This window comes from Bactrocera dorsalis, chromosome 1, assembly GCF_023373825.1.
Source record: "Bactrocera dorsalis isolate Fly_Bdor chromosome 1, ASM2337382v1, whole genome shotgun sequence".
NCBI lineage: Eukaryota > Metazoa > Arthropoda > Insecta > Diptera > Tephritidae > Bactrocera > Bactrocera dorsalis.
The window spans coordinates 9,330,271-9,343,043 of NC_064303.1; positions in this window are offsets into that span (position 1 = coordinate 9,330,271).

Here is a 12,773-nt window from a genome sequence, read left to right on the forward strand (position 1 = left end):
TCACCCAAACATAAATAAAAAGGAAATCTAGTAAAACTGTTTAACGGTTGAACCAGTCCGAGTCAATTTTGATCATCACATCACTAAAATTGTTAGCCGAGTACTTGCAGAGTACCAAATTTTTGACAACACAAATGCTAACCTAAACATCAGCCTAGAAATGAATATGATAAGTAGATCTTGTATCTGAGTAAACCTTGAACTATCTTGAGTGCTGTTCCTTAAAGTTCATTTTCGATTACTTCATCGAAAAGATTTTCGGGAATTACTGCAAAGAAATAACCAAGAGAATAGTTCTTACAAATAAACTTCGCCGTTAATAAGTCTAGTAAACTTTTACGAATTGTGAAAAAAGAAACCAACAGATATCGTATCATATGGTACAGTTTGCGAGCAATGAAATAATGAGCTTTTCAAAAGCTCATTATTTTTTTATAAAATTAAAGGCTGATCTGGAACCAAATAAGTGGTTGCAATGGAAAGGCTTTCGTGAAAATAACGATTTCTTTTCTCCTACCGATGAAACAAATTCCTAACGACGAAGAAAAATAGTTTAATTTTACAAATACAAACATTTTATTATCAGTTCCAAATACATTAAATATTTTTTTCTATAAATTTTAACGGTGTTCGAGTTCCATTGAAATGCTATTAACTAAGTAATTTCTAATATAAACCTACTATCATAAAAATAATTTCAAATCTACACAGAGCATCGAAGAATATTACACAATTGAAAATATTGCTGTACTTATCCATGTCATGCACCTTTTTTTAGTTGGGACAAGCACCTAATATGCTGTAATATTGTGTTCGGTTGCAATAAAGAAGCTGAAATAAATAAAGCTCGGAGCAAATGATATTCTGAATATAAACTACTTTCTCAGTTTATGAGATGTCGATCTAAAATTTTGATCAGATATTTTTTTCCCTAAAAATCTACACATTTGTCAGAACCGTCGATATCGGATAAGAAATCCACCTGTGATAAAAACCCTTTAATATCTAATATTTATCTCCTATATTTTTCCCTTTCCCTTCTACTTTTTAACAACCACAGCAGCATAACAACGCAAATAAAATTTGATCACAAATGAATTTCGGCTTAAAAGAGTCGTGATACATGTGTCTTTTCATTGCATATTTTTATGCGCTCAAGTGAGTGGAAACTTTTTATTTCCCTACCGTTTTTTACGACACCAATTTAAGCAGTTTGTTTACTACATAATTCACAACTTACGAATTCACTTTATTAAGCTTAAGTATATGGCGCGTAAAAGTATTTAGCCGCATGAGCTCAAGCGTGCATTCAACGCAATAATAAAATATTTCGTATAGTACTTTAAGGCACACTCGACAAGAGTAATGTTATAGTGAATTTTATAGTTTTAATGTATGTTAGTTTGTTGCTATATATGATCCTCACCCTAGAAGGGTTATGCTAAACTAAAGAGTTTTCATAGCAGTTACCCTGAGCTTCTCGACCTCATACCATCCCTGTGTGGTTGATCAATCTGCTTTTGAACTTTTCGATCCTGAGAAAGCCAAGTACTTTGATGAATTTTCTTGTACTTGAATCTAGTACTACAGACAGATAAAAAAAAGTCCTAAAATACAGCAAATAATAAAAGACAGAGATTTTATCAAAGCTATGGGTGTTATGAAAAGTAAACCGTGGAAAAGCTTTAAGTTTTTAGTCAAGGTAACCATTAAGTAACAAATAAAGGAGACATTACACAAAATATGCTGGCAAGGTGTCAGATTCTTGGAGAAAATTTGATACGCAAATATACAATATTTAGACGTCTTTAGCACTGCCAACAACACTATTAATTCCGTTAACATAATTATATAAATAAAAATGAATCGCCAAAATGTATGTACGCGCATCACTTTCATACCACTGAACCAAATTTAATAATTCTTTTTTTAAAATGTTCGTTGAGGGTCAGGGATGGTTTATGCGGAGAAAAAAAATCGAATAATTGCCGGAAAACCCCTTAAACCAGCCGTTTTCTTTTTCCCATACAAACGAATGAATGTTTGTTTATTAGTAACGCTGAGAGAACGACTGAACCAATCTTGATGAAATTTTCGGAGAATGTTCTGTGGGGATCGGGGAAGGTTTAGAAATAAAAAAACCTGTATGCTTTTCGTGAGGAAAAGTCGGAAAATTGGAAAATTCGAAAAAGTTAATTTTTTCCATACAAATTTTATTATTCATTTTTTTTATTTTATTTTTCAATTATTTAAATCTTTCAAATTTGGCGTTTGCTTCAAAAATTTTTGAAAATTATTCAGTGAAAATGTTATGTGTTTTTCACACAAAGTGATCAATTACAGATTGATTGCTAATATCGGTTGGCGTTCTTTTTGGCATCAACATACATTAGCAGCCCAAGGCATATGAACGAGTACTCCCAGGATGCGATGACATACATACATGCGGTATTATGGGTCGCGATCAAGCAGAAAGCGATCGTCACGATGTCACAGCAAGACTTTTCAAGCAACAGCTTCGATGGACATTATCTTGAAGCAACGCATATATGGTGCTGTTAAATGCTAGATGTATTCTGTTGAGTGGCAAAAGAGAGGTTTGCCGCACGCACACATTTGGATGGTGAAAGGTGGTTACACTAGATCAAATTGATGAAATCATTCAATAATGCGGCAATTCCTGATGCAAAGAAAGATCCAGTATTATACGAAGTGATGAAAACCAATAAGGTTCATGAACCTTGCGAACACCACAACCCCACTTCGGTTTGTTTGTCTGTCAATAAATGCACGAAACAGTATCCACGTACTTTTCTTTCGGAAACACAAACTAGAAATGATGGATATCCGCTCTATCGGCGTCGCTCACCATACGACAATGGCAGAACATTTAGCATTCAATTTAGAGGCGTGAGTATCGAAGTTGACAACACATAGATCGTACCATATTCGCCACTGTTGTCTATTTCACATTCAAAAGTCATGTCAATGTTGAGTATTGCAGTTTGGTGTAATCGATAAAATACGTTTGTAAGTACGTCGCCAAAGGAAGCAACATGGCGGTTATTGGTCTTGAACGATACGGTCGATACGTGAACTGCAACAAAGCGCTTTGTAGGATATTTACTTTTGCAATTCATGAACGTTTTCCGACTGTTGTGCGTCTCGCAGTTAATTTGGAGAATGGCCAAAGAGTGTATTTCATCGCAGAGAATACAGTATAGCCAGTGGAAACATCGTCAGCAACAAAATTAACATTGACGAATTTTTCTCAACTTTCGTCAGTGATTCGTTTGTGAGAACATTGCTCTATGCGAAAATACCTTGATATTATACATGGAATGCATCGCCGAATGGTTACGCAGAAAGCAAGGCCAACCAGTAGATTGACATCCAGGTGTCTTATCAACTACTGCATTGGAACAAATTTACACAATCCACCCGAAAAACGACGATTGTTTCTACCTTGGGTTGCTATTGATTAATGTACGCAGTTTAACTTTATTTGAGTCATTGCTTATCATTGCAAGTTTTGGAGAAGTAAGCCAGCAATTACAATCGCTGGAAAATGATAATCACTGGAATGCAAATGAAGTTCGCACACTTTTCGCGATAATCACTTCGGCATATCAGCCTTCAAATCCGTGTCTATTATGGGATACTAACAAAAATGACATTGCCGAAGACATTTTACATCGTCTTCGCATAAAATTGGAAATGACCGGTTGATACTTCCGGTGGTTCGATATCAATTCCATCTTCCCTTTATCAATTCACGAAAGATGAACTCTTCACAAATGTTCGGACATTGGCCAAATTATCGTAACTACGATTCCTTAAGTGCACGCGCAATGTTAGCTGCCAAAAATACCGATGTTGTTGACTTCAACTGGAAGATTCAAAGTCAAATTCCGGGAGACTTGCGCTCATACAAATCGATCGATCGTCTTGACTATGAAGACGACGCCGTGAATTATCCAGTGATATTCCTAAATTCTTTGGACAGGCTTGGTATACCACAGCATCATTTACGTCTCAAAGTAGGATCCGTCGTTATTATGTTTCCCAATCTTCATGCGCCGAAACTGTGTAATGGAAACCGACTGATTGTGACGCACCTATCGAATACAAAGGGACAGAATGCTTGATCCTATGAATTCCTTTGAGTTCTAACGATTTGCCATTTTCTCTGAAACGTATTCTGTTTCCGTTGAGATGACAGCCAACAGGACCTAAAGATAGTCGCATAGTGTGAGGCATAAATTTGGAAATGCTATGTTTTTTACACGGCCGTAGCGTGCTCACGAGTTGGAAAACCATCTTTTCTGTACACCGGAACAGAAACCGAAAAATGTTCTTTATACAGCTGCGTTACATAAAAAAAAAAAAAATAAATGAAATGATACATTTAACTTTCTTTTCATTTCAAACTACAGGGTAGGCCATTTAAAGTTGACCCATCTGGCAACGCTGTAACTTTTAACAGCGCTGACAAATCGGCTAATGTCATACCGCGTTAGAAGCGTCATTCGAAGACAATTTATACCATGGAACAGTACACTCCAAAAGAACGCGCTGAAATTGTTCAGCTATATATTCAAAATAACTTTTCAATTGTGTTAACTCAACGTGCGTTTCGCAAAAAAAATAAAGTGAAAAGTGCTCCAGTTAAGAACACAATTAAGTCTTTATACGCAAAATTTGTGAACACCGGTAATCTCAGTAATGCCAGTCATGCATCCAGACAACGCACAAGACGTTCTGATGAAAATATCGAAGCTGTACGAGCCAGTATTGAGGAGACTCCATCGACATCGAGTTATCGCCGCTCTCAGGAATTAGACATCTCTCGCACCACTCTCCGACGCATAATTCATAAAGATTTGAAGATGTTTCCATATAAAATTCAAATGGCACAAAAACTAAACCCAGCTGATTATCCGCGACGCCTTAATTTTGGCAAATGGGCGATTGGGCGATTGATATCGAAAAATGGTGATGTTGACTGGTCACCGAGATCACCAGATTTGACGCCTCCAGACTTTTATTTGTGGTGTTATTTGATATCCAAGGTATACGCTAATTAGCCAAAGACCTTAGCTCAACTGAAAGGCAACATTCGACGTGAAACAGCCGCCATATCATCCGAAACATTGGCCAAAGTCATGGAAAATGTCGAAAAAAGAGTGCATTAAGCTGTCAAAGCTAAAGGTGCCCATTTACGCGATCTAATTTTTAAATATTAGCTGAAACAAATCCCCTTGGACCAAAATAAATTATTTTTGAAATGAACAAAAAACATTGTTTTCTTTTGTTCTTTTTTTTTAGAAACAAATGGGTCAACTTTAAATGGCAGGACAACGGCTGCGGGGTCAGCTAGTTATATAAATTTGGCTCGAAAACGTCGGATCATCTCGGGACTTTTCAAGAGCCCAAGAGCGAAGTAGTAACGCTTGGGAAGGTCGAGCGGCTTCAGTTCTTGTACAAGTTGTATTTTGTATACTTTCAATTTTAGATCTCGACAGAAAAGCCTATTAAAAAATACATCTTCTGAGAAGACCCGTTATTTAAAGAATCAATATCATATGGTACTTCCCACAGCGCTTTTACCTCCAATACTTCAAGAAAGAATTTGAAAAATAACATACCAATTACCATTTCAAATACTATTACCAGTATTATTCCGAATATCATTACCAATAACATTGTTAATACAATAACCATAGACTAAGTAATTCTATCGATATTGTCATTGTGAACCCATCATATCCTTTGTAATCAAGATTATCAATGGCATTGTGATTATGTGAACCATTACTTGAGTCAATGACCGTAAAATCATTGATTTCATGGCGTGCAGCATATGAATTTGCATGTGCGATTTTCAAAATTGCACAAATATTTAGATTGTCTAACAAAATTGTATATTCGTTCTAAGTGGTGATAAGAGACTTCTATATGAAACAAAGAAACCTAAAAGACTCTTCAAACATATGCCTAAACTGCCTAACTCCATTGACCTTCGGTTCAGAGAGTCTTTAAGACGAGTGCCAAATAAAAATCCCAAGTGCCAACTGAAATCTAACACCACGAAAAAACTAAACACGAGTAAATCGTAAAAATTAACATTATCATACATACACCACATCCTTTGTTAGCGCTCATGAGCGCGCGCTCAAATGAAGCCCACATACACAGCGCCACTAACACAAAAACGCTTATCGATATCGCCGACGTCCCCTATGTAAACATAGAAAACCATTACGGTTATTGAGTTTATCAAACCGTTCATATTTACTTATGGGACTTGGGATGCGAAGCTGTATGGATTGCGAAAATAAAAAAGTCACTAAATATATTGTAGTATGAAGGCATGCGCCTAAAAGTATGCTTCGCTCATTTTGTATGCCCACACTTAACATACCAACAGGCGCTATTGTCTGTTGATATCATTACCGCTGCTGTGTTGTAATGCAAACAATATTCTAGCTGCACAACTAATGAGCATAACAAAGGTCTATGATTTCCAATGCCTCCAACGTCACCCCCACACGCCACTCATGTGTGTCGTTGCGTCAAGGCATGCGTGCGGCACATATACTTCTATGTTATGCGAACCTGATTACGTTTATGCGTGTATTGAATGCTGCCACTTCTATTTATGCGAAATTTTTGTTTTCCCTTTGTTTGGAACACGCGGTGGCGATCTGCCAAATGAGTGTACCCCCGGGAGCGATTCGGCTGCGAAAAAAAATTAATGTTAGTGGCTGAGTATGCCAAACAACCCGAAAATGGATAGAGATAAACAGTTATAGGGGCACAAAAACGAAATAGCACGTATCCATGTGCATCTACTCACAACTGTTGGACCGTATTATATGTGTGTGCGTTTGTGTGTGTAGTCAATATGTTTCATGGCGAATTATGTTGAAATGCTTACTTCATAAAGAGTTTGTTGGTAGAAGAGTAAAAAAGATAGTGATAGTGTGAGAGATACAAATAATATCAAAGAGCTGCTTAAATAGTTTTTTGCATGTGGCTAGTAACTGTTTATCTGGGTAATATTTACTCTTTCTTCCACATATCTTAATAGATTTATCAAGTTTATAAGAAAGTAAAAACATATTTTCGACTAAATAGAAATTTCATCTTGAACGATTTAACACCAAACTGTTCTTGACTTAGAAAGTCTACTTACTTATGAAATGTAAACTAAAAGCAGTTTATCTCCTTCTCTCTCTCTCTCAAATAAATTAGTGGCTTACTCACTGACTAGCTTGAACAAATGTTTTCATTACTCTTGAAATGTATATGAAGGCGAACCTTTTGTTGGGAATATAGTAAAATAAATAATTGCATTTATATTACAAAATATTGCCTAGATTTAGTTTCCATTCTTCTCCGATTCTTGATTTCAATCGATAGCTAACTATATACCTCTTTATAGCTCAAGTCACATACCTTTCAGTTATGTTAAGATTATAGCTGAGTCATACACTCCTCTTCCACCCAAGTCACAAGCCTTTTAGCTCTGTTAGAATCATTTCAAGGTAAGCGAAATGGGAAAAGTAATAAGACGTACAAATTATAAGTGTAATAGGCATATATAAGGTTGTCAAAAAAGTCTTGCGGTATTTTTATTGAATCAATTCGTGTGGCACCCATACATCGAGCTTCTTAGTGACTCCAAGCTTCTTCAAATGGTTTATAACGGTTTGATGACTACTATGCCGGTCTCTTTCGACCAATTCAGCGATTTTATCGCAATTTTCGACGGCAGGCCTTCCGGAGCGTGGCGCATCTTCGACCACCTCTACACCAGAACGAAAACGTTGAAACCATCGTTGTGCGGTGGAAATGAAAACTGTATCGGGTCCATAAGCTGCACAAATTTTATTGGCGGCTTGAGATGCATTTTTGACTTTATCGTAGTAGTACTGTAAAATATACCGTATTTTATCTTTATTTTGTTCCATGTTTGCGACGCTATAGCTCACGAACGACTTAAAAGACACGACAATCAATCAAACACGTGTTAGCGCGTGAAATGAGCTTTCTAGAAAGGTATAGCATGACCCGATGCGACGCATAAAACTAGAACTACAAGCTTTCAGCACCAACTAGCGAAAATACCGCAAGACTTTTTTGAAAACCTAATATTATAATTAAATACTATAGGTGTAATGATAAAAAAGTAATAGTAGTTATTATTATTTATTATTTGATTATCGCAATGATTACATTAATTAATCAATGAATGTTATAATTACTGCAATTTTACTCATAATGCTGATATTAAATATTATTATTGTAAATTACCTATCGGCGAAGAAAAGCTCTAATGAAATATTATTTATTTACTTTTGTAAAAAATTAAAAATAAAATGGAAAACATATTTATAACTTAAATTAAATCCAGCTAATTTAAGATTTCTTAAGTATAGCACCCAAAACAACCCTTATATATGCAAGAACTTACACATTCACGCACTTTTGTGATCACGTGTGCGCCTTGAAGTGCTCTAAGCAATATCTAAAAATATACATGCATACTTTCAGGTACCTAAGAGACATTTTAAGTCAACACAACTTACAAGAGTATTTTCCAAAGTATGTTTTACCAAAAAGCTTACGCATAAACTGCTGTAACTTTAAAGTTTTCACCAACAGAAGCCAACCGTATTTCCGCAAGTCACAGCGCTTTGTACTCGAACTGCTTATAAAATGTATGCTGCCAGCACGCACAGAATTCATTGCATATTTTTATGCTCAAATGAAATATGTAATGAATTTGGCAAGAAAATATTTCGCAGATTGCCGCAAGCGCCATGAATTGCTACAAAAACAACCAAAGCAAAGACAGCAGAGAGGCTAAACAAACAACAAAAGTCAGGCACACAAATAAATGTGTTTAAGCCGAATTTCCGACATTGAAAAGTGAAGAAGCCAGCATGACTGGTGGATTAGATACTGAGGAGGAAGGTGTTTCAGCAAGGAAAGTAAAGGTGCAGCAAGCTCGGTTAAGATTATTGGAGGTGAAGTAACCAATGGGACAGTTGATATGCCTCTAACAGGTGAATTTAAACATGGAACCGTATCTCTACAGTAAAACACATTTTTTCGAAAACATTGTTTTTTTCATTCAACATGGTTTCCCTCAAGAGTGATCCACTGATTATAGCGAAATCCAATTTTTCGATATCGTTTTGTGCAGCAGGTTTGTTCTTTGTTTCACAATTGGCCGCCGTTTCGGCGATTATCTCTTGATTCGATGAAAATTTCTTCCTAGCGTGCAATCTTTTGCGATCTGAGAGCAGGAAATACACGCGGGTGGCCAGATCTAGAGAGCACAGTTGGTGTGCCAGTATTTTGAAGCCCAATTCAAGGATTTTTCCTATCGTTTTCACAGACTTGTACACAGTGTATTGACTTGGTGAAAAAATAAATTCTTTTTCGTGAAATTCAGTCGCTTTTTGGTGATTTGGTCCTTCAAACGGTCCAAAGCTATGTTATAATCACTGTTGAAGGTCTTTTTGTTAAGGTTATCAATCAAGTCTTGCCAGTCGATTGTCTTCAAAAAGCAATATTTTATAAACACGCGAAGTTTATACTCTCATGGGTAGACCATTGCACTTTCAGCTCTGTTAAAAATCTCAGGGTTATCTTACATCAAAAGCCAAGCTGGAGAAGATAGAATAAAACTAAATGACTCAAATTCAGTCGCTCAGGCTGAAATTTTTGCCATGACAGCAGTCACTAAGTGGAGTCTGTTCAAACCAGCAAGTTTATCAATCTTCTAATTGGCGACGAAGCGGATATTAGCGCTATCCGTAGCTCCTCTACTAAGTCTTACTAAGTTTGGTTATGCAAGGAGGCAATAACTATAATATAATCTCAGTGGGAAACTGAATAAAAATCATATGAGTATTCAGTCTTAATTCCACCAAGCTGCCTAGAGCATTCAACTCCTTAAAGAGTTGCTGGAAGCAATGCCTTCTGGAGAAACACCACAGGTTATGGAACACTAGCAAAACTGGGTATACCACATACTTACTTTCGGGTAGTGTTGACCAAGAGAGAGAGAGACCAAGCAAGACCAGAAAGCTACTACCTTATTGACTTTGTTGGGTTCATTACATAGTTCTCACGCTTTAGATCATACCTTACGAAGAATGGAAAAGTGGATTTGGCGGAATGCAGAACTCGCTCGTAGGATGTGAGACGCTGGAATGTTATCGTTGCGTACTCGCTGCCTTCTGCTTGTAAATACGAGATATCTCTCACGGCACCCTGGACAGCTGGGGAGGAAACAAATTTTTCAAAATTATTATTTTTTCAAGTCCACTGGTATACTGGATAAGGCTTTTTGGGAGCAAAATGGCTTAATAATGACCTAAAAACCACAGTTTGTGGTCTAACGCTTCTGTGCTTCCCTTTTATACCAAACAATCAAGGCTACTGAAAGTGAGAAACAAAAAGAATAGTTAAAAAAATTAATTGTGTGCAATAATTTCTGTTCAAAGATCTGAAAAAATTCCAAAGACAACAAAAATAACGGGTAAGCGAAAACAAAAACAAAATCAGATAAGCATAAAACCAAAAAAAAAATGCATAGCAAGTGCAATAAACAACAATAAAAATTAAAAAAAAAAACGGTGAAAAAAGATAAAACCACAAATACAACATACCAACAGCCAAAACAACACAACGCGCTATGTCACCTCCATAACCATACTTCTTTCCCTTACTTTCTGCCACATTCTCAGCCCCTTCGCCACCAGCTGTGCCTCACAAACTCTTTTGTCTAAATGTAAGTGACTGCATTCCATACTAACAGCGTCTGCATGGCACTCAAAGGCTTAACAAAACATTACGATTGCATGTCAAGTGGTGCTTTTAGGCGCATTACGTTTGATTGTTGCAACAAATGCTGTTGTTGCACATGCAACAACACAACAACAGCGTGTAAATTGTAAATGTCACAATGCAGCAGTGAAAATTAATTTCCATTGTGTAGGCCATAATCACGCTTACAAGCTGACAAACGCACAGAAAATAAAGCGAGCACATACACGTGTTGTTGTTGTTGCTCTCATGTCACTGCGGTTGGCTACACGCATTGCAGCGTGAATAAGCATTTCATTTGCAACAATTGATTTCAAATTGTGCTAACGAACGCTGGAAGAGACAAGCAAACGCGCCAGCGCCTATAAGTATGCAACGATAATTCTTAAATTTAGCTTTTAGACAAAAAGGTGTAAAAATTCTACAAAAATCTAGAAATTTGTGACGAGCTGTGTATATCTGTATATTTTTGCTTATCTGTGTGTGACATTTTTGTGTATGTGTGCGTGTATGTGACTTATTTGGAATATGTTTGTATGTGCGGCTTCTTTATTTATGTCTGTGTGTGTGTCTCATCAGCGTAGCTTGTTGTTTGTATACAGCAAAGTACACATGTAATCCAAATGAGTGCTTTCAATTAACAAAAGCGCGCCTAAAAGTAGACAAGCAGCACAAACGTAGGCACTACAAAGCAGCATAATAACGAACATGCAATGCGGCTGAATGGAAGCTTATATATGTGTCAATACTCCGAGTGACCACCATTGCTGCAGCTCCACTTTGACTGGCTGCAACGCCAAAAAGTATGCAATGCAATTCACAGAAGTCGAAGCTTTCAATTGAATGCGCTGTCACTTGGGTCAACAATGCAGTAGACCAGAAGAAGGAACAGTAAAAACAACAAGAACAAAATGTGTACAACAACAGCAGCAGCACCAGACACTTTTGCGGTTTTGCTACTGCAATTTCCGGGTAGCTTTCGTAATTACGCTGTCACGCAAAAATATCTGTACATATTGTCACATTTTAGGCGCTTACTGCGAAAATCCGCGCGCTGCCTATAATGCCACAACACATCGGCACTACACGCACAGGCCAATTACCGGCTACGGCCAGTCAAAGCAACACTGCGCTCCGTCTACCGTCGCGTTGTCACTCAACCGGTCATCCTTTTAGTCACGCCCCTTAGGGTATCAGACTATGTTAATCTCGGTTGTAAAGTGTATGACGCAGACCTACAGGAATTTGCCATGCAAATACAGACAACAACAACAACAACCACTCCTCACCATATAAGCGGATCATCGTAATGTCAGCGCTTATTGCGTGACTTTTAAGTAAATACTTTAAATAATTAAATGCGATTTAATGATGTTGCAAGCACTCGCTTTGTTGTCATTGTTTTTGTGTACACACATGTAGCAGCGAAGTGGCAGTGGCACTCAGTCGCTGTAATTTCCATATTAAATTAAAAATGTAAGGTCATTGGTAGGCAGTCAGGGTCACGTTGAAATCTCGACGGTTTTTGCGTTGAATGACAGCGCTGTGCATATTATTGAGTAAAGGTGAGTTTTAGACTTGAAAGCACACAATTTTACTAGTAATATGATTTTAAAGGTCTATATTGTGCCTACAAAGGCTGACAATTTTCCAAAATATTTCATATTGTTAACTCGAGTATCAACCACATGTCTTCAAACGCAATACGAACGATGGACTTAGGACAATACGGTTTCTTCCTACTAACTTGTACTAAAATGTTTTGAATTAAAGCCTTATAAAAATATAAAAATTTTTATTTAAAATTAAAAACTGACTAACTCCTATGTTGGCCATTAGTCTGCTAATGTAAGAGGTGATCTTCGCTACGTTTCCTGCGCGTGCTGGATTTGTACCCAGAAGGTTAGTCTAAGGACCAGTCTTATGCC